Source organism: Pleuronectes platessa, chromosome 22, assembly GCF_947347685.1.
Source record: "Pleuronectes platessa chromosome 22, fPlePla1.1, whole genome shotgun sequence".
Classification (NCBI taxonomy): Eukaryota; Metazoa; Chordata; class Actinopteri; order Pleuronectiformes; family Pleuronectidae; genus Pleuronectes; species Pleuronectes platessa.
In genome coordinates, this window is record NC_070647.1 from 11,075,654 (window position 1) to 11,086,596 (window position 10,943).

The window sequence follows — 10,943 nt, forward strand, 5'->3', positions numbered from 1 at the left end:
AAAACTGTGTACAAACTTATTTTAAGAGTGAAGGAACTAACGATCTTGTCTGGAATTTAAACCTTGGAGTCAATGAAGTGTTGCAGTGCAGTTTGTGTCTTATATGTGTGTGTACAGCGTTTCATTTAGTGTTAGTAGAGTGAAAGTGTATGCTGAATGATCTAATCATTGCCGACATGATTGTCGTGGTTGTGATTAACCAATCAGAGACTACTTCAGCTGTGGAGGGTCGGCAGTCTGGTATTTCTCCTCGACACACCTGTTTTACTTCAAGTGCAGTTGAAAAGTGCATTATGTACTTCCAAAAAGCTTGGGAAATATAAGAATTATCCGCAAATTGTGACATTTTAGTTTGTATTGTAAGTGACTACTGAGAGGACAGGGGCACTTCAGGGGCCATAAAGATTCTATCTGGGGCCAGTGCCCCCTCATGGCCCTGCCTCTGGATCCACCCCTGACGAGAATACATGGTCTACTAGACCAAAAGATATGTGCTCTCATCAGAATCTGTGTTAAAATACCACTAAGTATAATAAAGTGACTGTAAACTCATCAGGGACTGTGCCACTGAGACACCCATCACAATACAGCAGTAATTATACGCCATAAAAGGTCCTTTGGGTTCACCTCTTCTTTATAAATCATACACAAGGGTTTTCACATGGGCCGTTTGATCTGATTTTAGAAGGTTATGAAGGTGGTGGGTGAATGCTCCTCTTGGTGGCGTGTGTGACAGGCGTGGATGCAGCCGTGCGCCACACACAGTGGCGTCCGTGCTGAAACTCCCAACTTGACACTTGGTCAGGATGTGTGAAGGTGTTATTTACTGCACCGTGTGTTATTCCAAGCGCTGCCTGACACATGAACCTGTGTAGCTATGTCCAGTATTTCAATAATACCAGAGCGGCTTCCTTTCTACTCGCAGACTCAATGGGTCATTAATCAGTGTGCAATTGAGCGAGTGTCAGACGCTCGCCTGCTGCTTTCTCTGAAACGGAATGACAGAGGTTTATGTTCAACAACAAGCTACTGATGTTAACCCCTTCACGCCCCCACCCACTATTGTTGGTGGCTGATCAAAATATATAATTTGTTTGTGCTTCCTAAAGAGAAGTAGGAAGAGGCTAAAGAGTCATCTTCACCACATCCACCATATCTGTAAGAGCATCAGTATAGACGGTTCCCTGAAATTAAAGGAGATTCTGAAACTGAATGAGATTCGCGAACATTTGGTGATGCCTGTCTGCTCCGACACGGTGCTTTCCACATCGGAATGTATGAACACTTGTCCTGCTCTATGCTTGATCTTTCCAAGTGCCACCCCTCGGCTGAATGTTTCAGAAATGTTCCTGCTGTTGTGAACACGTGTGACCCGGGCAATCTCCTGCTGCATTCTTCATATGTGGAGGGCAAACTCCAGGAAAAGTCTGTCCCCAATTGAAAACAATGTAATAGCAATAGAGCTCCATGTTAAAAGCATGATCACGATGAAGGTCAATCTGAGGACCCAATCAGGAGCAAGCACACGATCTATCACAAAGTTGGTGTCATAGTTTTGAAAGACGACCCCCCCTGGCAGCACAAACAAGAACCAAACACCTTACCCATTCCACTATTTCGTTCTTGCCCGTCAAATGTTTGACTCTTTTCGACACAGAAACGGATCTGTGTCCAGAAATATAAGGTTTCAAAATGCGGCAAGTCCTTGATTTGTGGGGCAGAGTGCTCGGATTGAATTTTCAGCCCGGGCTGTGAAGTCAGGGGAGGGGAGAGAGCTCTTTTGAATGTCCGTGGACCTGGCAGTGGGACAGATCCAGCAGGTCAAACAGTATGGCTTATTGTCCCTGCCAGCCAGCCGGCCCACACAGCGAGGGACCCACGGACGCCCTCGTTCACCCGGCTGGCTGCTGCTCTGACAGCTTGATTTACAACCTGCATTACACACTCTCGTCTCTGCAGCTACGCTCTTATCCAGAGGCATTGGCGCTGTTCGTCAGCAGGACAGTACGCTTCAGTTCATACTTACAGGATATCTTCAAATAATAAACTTTATCACCACACACCGCTGTTTCCAATTCCCTGTGAATAATCCTCCTCTGGAAAAATACTCATCAGGGCCTGGATTTCATCGTCGGTCCATCCGTCATAGGCTTTCTTCTGCGGCTCCAAATTGTTGATATGTCGACAACAATAGAAACATGGCATACGCAGCTACAGGTTTTTAAAAATGGCAGCTGAAATAAAACGCTAAAACCAATCTGGTACATTTAGCCATCCTAAAGGTACTGATACTTTCATAAAGTTATACCCCCTGAGCAGGGGACATTTTTGGAGTGAAAATGATTTTCCTAGAACTTAAATGTACAATACATAACTTTGGCCACTAGGGGTGTCTCAATCAAAACAATAACATAAAACTTGGATGGTGATGTCGACAAGCCGCATAGGATCATGGGAGTTTGTGTTCACACTCATTGGCGAAAAATGGAATTACACAAGTCAAAAAATATACATAACATAGGTCTAGTCGTAGTCTCTGGTCTGTGCGGTGGAGACTCAAAAACTCAAGAAGTTCCTGCATATTTTTCTTGTTCTAGGGTAAAGTTCTTGTCATCGTAACATGGCTATAGCTCACCAAACCCTTAAAATGTGCAGTGCTATAGTTTCTACAGTTTTTGTTTCATTTGTGCAAAAACACTTTCACCCGTTTGACTGAGCAGCTTTTGTCTCCAGTCACATTCATATGCATCAACCCACCTGACTAACACACATAGCTGCTGAACCTTCCAACGGGAAATCGGATCGTCCTCAGTGTCCCTGTCGTTCTCCTTCCACCTGTTCCCATCGCCTCCACGCAAAATAGAGTCGGCCTTTGTGCGTGGCCCCGGCTCTTTGTGCTCGCACACAGTCATCTGTAACATTAAGCCTATTTACAGCAGACACAGGGAGCGGGGTATAAAAAGGTAAACCTATAGGCCGACACATGCGGCCAGAGAGGAAGCGAGGATCAGCGCAGCGTGGAGAGCACAAAAGAGGGGGGGGCCCTCTGGGTCGGTAAATCACGGCCCCTGTCACCTGCTGGTGTGTGGAAATGCGGCATGGCGGCTGAAAAGTGTCGGAGTTGGGGCGCAGCGTGTTGTCCGTCTCTGATCCTGTCCTTTATCTCTGCCATTTCTCCTCCTCTTCTCCTTTTCTTTGTGGAACTCTGCTTTGAAAACAATCCAGATTGATGTGGGACTGCGCGCTTTGTGGCAGCAGTTTAAATAACACGGGCGATGAATGGCTTAGACCGCTATCTGCTTATCGACCCATCTAGTTGTTGGAAGAGCATCTCACCTGAGCTCCAGGCTCAGCTGTCCTGAAGTGGCCTGGTTAGCATTCCCAGGTATTTATTGGATCGGGAAATAAAAGTTATGATTTTTCTCTCTTCTCTTCACATGTTTGGTGATAAACTTTAATGTGGAAACGTTAACTTGGTCCGGGAGATAATATATTTGACAGCAGTGAGAGCGAAACCTTAAAAACACAGCTTATGATTTCAGGCCTGGTCTGAAAAGTGATATCCAGTCATTAAAAAAACTGGATAACCTCCAAGCGTGTCGTAACCGTGACTAATGAATTTTGCATTTAAGTGACATTTAACCCTGTGAAACTGTCGGACAGATGAGATAAGTTGAGCTGTACCGAAAAAATGGCTTCAAATCCAAATATTTGGCAATAAAAAGTCTGGAATACCATTTACAATTCAGATCGCTGGGAAAATAATTTGATATCTTTAAGCAATATGCAGGAAAACAAATTGGTTTCATTACCCACCAGGCCCCTCCTCACTTTGACCCGGTATAACCCATCTCTAAAACCTCCAACCCCCTCTTAGAATGAGGTAAGTGGTTCCAGATTTTGGCCTAAAGGAAAACTGTCAATCACGGTGTGGGAGTCGAGTCGTGGGCTGCGTTTCTTACTGGTCCGCTCGTCCTCAAAACTTCATCTGGAGGAGACGGGGAACTGAATCATCCTCTTCATCTGTCTCGCTGGAAAACAAAAGTCTTTTCTCCTAAGACAAAAGCAAATGTTTTTTTTTACAAATCCAGATAAGAGGATTTCACAACAGCTCCATGGACGTCTGGTCGGTCGCTGTCACTCATCACGTTTATCTACCTGTAATCTATGTTGTCTTTTCACCACCCCTCCCTCATTTGTCTTTCTACCTGTGTCATCTCCGTTGTAGCCACAGGCAGAACGGGTCGGGGGGATTGTGGGGAGGGGTGCACTGTTATCACTACGCTGTCATCAGATGCAGTTCACCCGAGTCAGGGGAGCTTCGGTTACACTTACTGGAAGGATCTCCCTTGGCTAAACAAGGACATTTTTCGAATTCTATTGTGACCGCATACTATACGAGGCAAAGATGTCTTGTTCTTGTTGGAAAGGTTTTTTTACCGAAGTGGAGAAAAGACTTTTGTATTTTGAAGTATTTTTTTACACTGGTTGTGACGGAGCTTGGCTAGCTGTTGCCCTTTATAAATTGATCAGCTGATAAGATAATCCTTCATTAATCCCATTAAGGAGAAATTAGCAGAAAAGAGCGTTATTAGGCAGCTGTTAGCAGTTGTTTAAATTGACTGGACGGACAATAGAGTGGTATCAATCTGCTCATTTAACTCTTAGCAAAAAAGTAAATAAAAGTGATGATAAAAAAGTTATTATTCAAACTTTTTACAAACAGTACGTTTCCTGTATAAAGCCCAGTGTCCTGTCCAGGTGTCACTAAGCCCAACACCTATAACCTGCCTGCATGCCCCAAATGCCCCAAATAATTCATTTTTAAGCAGGAGCACATAACTCAATATGACAAGTGGACTTTCCCGGGTGAGATGAGGTATGACACGAGAACGGCTTAGCAGACTAATTAAACTAATTCAGGTATTTTTATGAGAGGAAATGGCTTCGAGTGGAAGGAGTGGAACACAGACTTTCCTCATTTCTGGAATTCCTGCCACCTCTGAGTGGTAATTGTTGAATGAAGTAGATCAACAGTTGGTTTCCCCCCCTGCAGAGACACACATATGCACATGCACACGCACACGTACACATACAGAAACTAACAGCTTCCTGACTCACTGGTGTGGTGTTATTGCAGACAGGTGCTTAACAGCAAATGAGCGCACTGGTTAAATGTTAATCCCACAGAGGGGATGTACTGTTCACTGCTCAGGGCACACCTAGTCACACACGCACTACCACCCTGCACAGGACCTCCAGCAGTTCAGTTACCATACCTGGCATACCTGAGCACTTCGTCAGGGACTTGAACCCCTGAGAGCCCGGTGCTTTAACTCTCGAGTGTTTGACCATATTAGGTCAGGTGGTTGTTGAGCTCAGCTTGAGTAGATGGAAGTCACCATGTCGCCTGAACACAATTACTGAACATGGCAAGTCAACACCAGGCCAAGAGACCCACACTTGACTTACATGAGGGATTTAACGGCAGCCCCTAAAGAAAGGCGGCATACATGTCGAACATGTCTGCAACATTTTATTGCAAATTAACATTTTCATTTGAGAGTGCTGTTAAACATCTGGTTATGGATCAGAGTTTCATAGGCCAAAAATCGGCTGCTGCAAAAAACAACAACTAGATAGTTAATATTTATGACTGTTATTATTTCATGGATTTCCTACTTTTGTACTTTTTTCCTTGTCAAGGCAAATTTGTGATTGGCAAAGCTGTTGGTTATACCATCATAGTCCACATTTATACCACTGTCCTTGATTGTGTTCCATTTGTTCCACTTTGTTAATCTCAAGTGGGTAAATACTTTACCTATTGTTTGTTCAACCAACCAACCCAACACACCACTAACCAACCAACCAACTAACTAGCAAACAAACACGCAAACAAGCACAAGCATTATCATTCAGCAAAGGGTGGAGAAAAAAAACCCTCATGTCCCTATTTCTTCAAACCAATCACAATCGGCTCAGGCAGAGCGAAGCCAAGTTTGCAGCAACACGGGGCCCCTGCAACACAGTGCTGGGGGGGAGGGAACTTGTTTTGATGGAACATTTGCACATGGGCAGGTGATCTCTGTCATTACAGCGGCAGATTCTTCATAAAGAAAGTGCCACAGAAAATGTATGTCAAACATGGGATCGCATGATCCAAACCTGCGTCAAAACTTGCCACTTCCACGGTGTCGGTTGCTAGCTCGGAGGTTGTTGTTGATCAGTGTGGAGGGCATTTTGAAAACAGGAAGCGGGAGGTGAGGAAAATGCCGCCTGATATCGGCACCAAATGGCAGGTTCATATCTGCCATCTACCTCCGATGAGTCATGCTTCTGCCAGGATATAACCTGTGACCATATATAGGTCTGGCCATTAACTTCCCTGTATATAGATCTTAAAGTGAGTACCTCATTCTCTGAGTTAATGCTCAACCTGTCTTATACGACGCTGTGTAATCTTTAAGCCTGTGTTGACCCAAAGACCACCAAACACGATCTACTCCAAAGCTGTAAAACAAAGAAATGCATTTAAAAACCAATGCAACGTTGGTTTCATTAAAAAATGTGCAGCCTCCATCTCTAATCATAATCTGACATCATGTAATTCGGTCCCTTGGTCATTTGGGCTTTGCCAAAACTGAACTTTAGGTAGATTGAATGTGAGGCGTGTTTGCTCTGAGGAGTGAATGAGTGAATGATAGCGGTTTCAAACGCAAACTCACTCCTGTGTCATTTATTTGTTTCGACACGGTTTACGAGAAGGAGCTCATATGAACACAAACTCGACTCTGTGGGTCCGCGAGTGAGTGGGGGTTAAACAAATGAGCCTTTTGGCTGAGAGCTTACTGAGGCAAGCTAAAAAGCAAACATCGGGCATTTAGGCACGATGCGCACACACACACACACACACACACAAACACACACACACGCACACACATACGCACGTAGATAGAACGACATGGGGTCGAGCTGGGGGGGCCTTAATGGTATGTTTCAGTTTAATAAAGAACGCGGCCTGACATCTTTAACATTCATCAAGCTCACCAGAAGTTCTTGTTGAATTGTATGTTTTCTGAATGAACAAAGGTTTCGCCATAACCCGTCTTTTTTTGTGCATTTTTTGAAAATATTTCAAATAGCAAGCAAACTCCCTCCTCCTCTTCCTCCTCCTCGGGGTTTCGGCCCCAGGGAGGAAGTGTGTGACAACACGGAGCTCCTGGACCATACTGAGGAATTTCTCTCAACACACACACACACACACGTAGGGACACACACATACAAAATCCAGGGGGTATGTCAACCGAGAGCAGGAGTGGAGATCAGAGGGAGTGTGAAAGCAAAGGAGAGGAGAATGAAGGATCAAGGTAAGGAAAGGAAAGACCTCGGCCTGCACTCTCGCCTTGGGAGGCCACGGAGAACAAATGTCTTTGACAGTCCAGAAATGAATTTTCCTGCCGCTGGTACATGTGGAGCCAAAAACGTCAAAGCCTCCCTTCAGACCCCAGACCAGCGCTTGTCAAAGACAGATAAAATATTGGGGAAATACTCTATGAGAAACGTTCTCCTGAAGGTTCCTTAACTGAGATGTCCCAGAGGACTTGGTGTCTTCCTCTTGAAGATGAAGTGTTTGATTATAAACCACTATACAAAACTATTTGTTATCTACTTGGAGTAAATTCTATCATTTGGTCCAAGTTGCAGAATTTACCTTATTTGTATTAATTTTGCGATGTGAGTCGAGGCTAAAGAGTAGCTTTCTTTTGGAATGACTCACTTGACGTGAAGGAAAGATGATATTTTGGGAAATACAGCTTTTTAGAAAACTTTCTGGGGGCTTTTGTGATGCTGTACATATGAAGAACGCAGCAGGGGATCATGCAGGCAGATGCGTTCAAAACAACAGGAAAATATTATTAAATTATACCCAAAAATACTACAACTTGCATGCTTTTTATAAGTTTCTTCCCTGAATTATTACGAATTACTAATACAAATTGTGGGGTGGGGGTGCGTGGACCATTCTCAGCCTCTGAAGGTGGGAAACCAATGGTTTAGTCTGTGCTTAGCTAACCTGCTGCCTGCATTAGCTTTCCATTTATTCAAAGCTTTATATTCACTGCTGACAAGTGTATCTCACAAAATGTTCCACGAGGTCCAAAAAACGGGTTCTCCTCCCACACCCCCCGTTTGCTGTCATTCATTCAGGTATGTGGTCCGAACCATTACACTTCTCCACTTCACATTGAGCGGCCCCTGCAACACGAGATGAATCTATTTTTCAAATTTGTCTCACATCTCCCTTCGCACATAAGCCCGGAGGCTTTAGAGGTGAGAACCTGGCTCGGATTGGCAATCGGAACTCAATTGAAACCCAACGAGAAACACATGTCAGGCACACGGACGTTCCCTTCAGCGCTCTCAGCTGCACGCCCTCGCGGAAACTCCTCGCTGTGTTTGGTTTCGGATGATATATGCACGGAACGTATACACACAGTGATCCGGCCCTCATAACATATAGGTTATGATAAATACAGTGGTGATGGTATGCTGTGTTTTATGGCTTCCTATCAAGTACACCCAGGGAAATATGCACCGCACGCCCCTTAACGTCAACCTGGTCCTGCAGAAACTCAGGCTCCCACGAGCTTCGAGACACAGAACAAGCACAGATTCCGGCCTGATAATGTGGCCATTATTTTTCTTTGAGAAGAAACAAACCACTTTTTGGCAACGAAGATGTGTCTGGCAATTTCAAGGAGTCCTGCCCCAAATCATATTGATTTAATTCGTAGAGTTCACTGAGTTAGTTTGACGCATCCTTCCCTGCTTTCTGTCTTTTGCTCGGCAGATTGGATTACTCAAGAGACTGCCATCCGTTCCAAGTTCTGTTTAAAACGTATTTGCATATCCGATATCAGCCGCCCTATAGGACAGAATGTATTCGAAGTCCAGGCCTTTTCCAGTGGCCGTGTGGTGTTCAAAGCCATGGTTTCGACGTCTAATGCTCGGAATCTGCTGGTGCTTACTGCCAGAAAAAGCACACTTACAAGACATAATCCAGATAGAGAAGAAAAAAACATCGACGAGTATTATTTCTTCATCTGCATGATCATCTTTACACATGGGATCCTGCGCTCTCCAAGTTCCATTAATCAGGAAAAATCAGGAAGGTAGAAATAAGCTGAAAACCAGATGATGGTGTTAGCGTTCATTACCTGGCTTCATTATGGGAGCTTCCATCGAAAAAACGTTTTTACTGGTAATCATTTAAAGGAGACATATTATGCTTTTTCCAGTTTTTCTTTCCTCTGGTGTGTTTTTTTTGTAAAAGCCCTGCAAAGTTAGAAAAGCCTGAGAAAGATATTAACGTGGTGTCAATCCAAATTTTATTCCCAGCAAGAGAACATCTATCCATCCATTATCAATACCGCTTAAAAAATGAGATAGAACTTTATTGATCCACACATCAGGGGAATTCGGCTGTTAGAGGAGCAGGCAGGTCAGAATGAGATAAACAAGAGAATACAAATATCTTAAGTATGTACATTATATACATCTTTTCACTTTAGTGGTTTGTATAAAATGTCATGAGTAAATTGCAGTGGCACTGGCTGATTGTACGAGCAAGTAAAAAGACAAATTGTAAATAAGAAAAAAAACGTTTGTACATAAGAAGAACCCATTTGTACATAAACACAAATGTGGAAACATATTAAGGAGACTGACATGACATTCTGTGAGGTCTCGGGGCAGAAGCCTTTCTAAGCTGACATAGGGTGAGAGGTGGGGTACAACCTGGAAAGGTCACCAGTGAGACAAACAACCATTCACATTCACACCTAGGGTCGTTTCAGAGTCTCATATGATCTTAAACCCCAACTTTTATGTCTTGGGCCTGTGGGAGGAAGCTGGAGAAAACCCATGCAGACACTGGAAGAACAAGCAGACTCCAAGCGGGAAGAAAACGTTGCTTTGTTTAACAGGGATTAGTCTAGATTTTAGTTGGAAGACCTCTCTACTGCACTTGTATTTATGTATCACGACATCCAGGGGCAATATGATGTGACAGAAACTCATGAAGGAATCTTTCTGTATTACATGTTGACTGGCTACTGACTTCAATATATGTTCTATCAGCCCAGGTCGGTCTGGGGATGTTGAATGAATCCATTCAACATGTGTCCTGTGTCTGTGCACGGCTGAGCATGTGTGTGTGTGTGTGTTGGTGTGTGTTGGTGTGTTGGTGTGTGTCTAGAGGCTCCGGAGGTTCGTCTGTGCAACACGTGCCCGGGAAGTTCTGTCGTCACCTCTGTGAAGGAGCTGAGCAGAGAGGGAGGAGAGCGGCGAGAAGGAAGGAGAGAGCGGAGACAGATGGAGGAATATCAGGGGAGGGGGAGAGATATAAAAAGTGAAGGAAAAACGGGGGGCGGGGGGGGGTTATGAGGAATGGGAGAGATACAAGTGGAACGTACAGGGTCATGAGGAGGGGCTGGAGCTCTCCAGAGGAGGACCTGATCCCTCCCGGTTGCCCCTGCAGACAGAGCTCTTGGCTCACGTCCACCGAGTATGCCTCCTCTGCGGCCGGTCCATCTATCATTCTGTCTCCCGCCCTCCCCTCTTGTCGTCTCTCATCCATCTCTCCGAAGTATTGAAAGCAGCGCTGACTCTGCCAAGTCCGGACACCCTCGTAATCTGGCCCTGAATCACTTCACTTGTACGTGTCGTAAATGGACAAGAATTTGTTTTGCATCGGAGATCCAATGGACGGACACATCAACAAATAACGGATTAAAGCAAGCAAACACTGGGACACTTGGCAGAGAGTTGCCAGGATGGTGCGAAAATATGATTTATAGAATACTATACATTTAGTTTATGTATATAAGCTGTATAAATACACATTCCATATTCAAACACTGTTTTCATTTATTCAGCAG